Source organism: Octopus bimaculoides, chromosome 1 (assembly GCF_001194135.2).
Source record: "Octopus bimaculoides isolate UCB-OBI-ISO-001 chromosome 1, ASM119413v2, whole genome shotgun sequence".
Taxonomy (NCBI): domain Eukaryota; kingdom Metazoa; phylum Mollusca; class Cephalopoda; order Octopoda; family Octopodidae; genus Octopus; species Octopus bimaculoides.
Window position 1 is genome coordinate 25,739,811 of NC_068981.1, and position 1,002 is coordinate 25,740,812.

Here is a 1,002-nt window from a genome sequence, read left to right on the forward strand (position 1 = left end):
GTAGACGGAAACTGAAAGAAGCCTGTCGTATATATGTATATATATATATGTATGTGTGTATGTGTTTGTATGTCTGTGTTTGTCCCCCCAACATCGCTTGACAACCGATGCTGGTGTGTTTATGTCCCCGTAACATAGCGGTTCGGCAAAAGAGACCGATAGAATAAGTACTAGGCTTCTAAAGAATAAGTTCTGGGGTCGATTTGCTCGACTAAAGGTGGTGATCCAGCATGGCCACAGTCAAAAGACTGAAACAAGTAAAAGAGTAAAAGAGTAATATTATATGGATGTCGTGACGACATTCATATAATATGTATACATTTATTAAAAAAATGTTAAACTATATGAAACGAAGGCATTTCTCTTCCACTCTTTATATCTTTTAATTTTCTAATAATATAATATAACTTAATTTTGCAGTTGATTTGTAGCTCTTGAATTCTTTATTGACTTCGGTGAGGAGATTGTTTAATGATTCTTTGTTTACTTTTCTGGTGAACTTTCTCGTATTCGTGGGTGGCGGTTGTCAAACTGCTCTTCAGGTTGTGCTGTGCTGTGTGATTCTATACATAAGAGATTTAGATATGTCGGAATGGTCATTCTTTTTTTTTTTTTTGTCAAATAAACAAACACACTATATATTCGTTCTTCACTCTTTTATTACTGTTCTCATTCTAACTCATATTCATTGTCCGAAAATATCTCGTTGCACATACTGAGAATCAAATAAGTGGAGCAAGAGCACACAAGAAGACGGAAAGTGTCGCTGAAGAGGTCACAGATGTATGACGAAACGTTTTGGGACAATGAACATGAGTTAGATTAAAAGCAGTAATAAACGAGTGAAGAACGAATACATACTGCATGTGATTATTTCACAAAATAAATAAATAAATAAATAAATGACCATCCCAAAATACAACAATATCTGTTTCGACACACGAGTTCAGATCAGGAATCTTGCAACACAAATTCATAAACGTAATATATATATATATATAT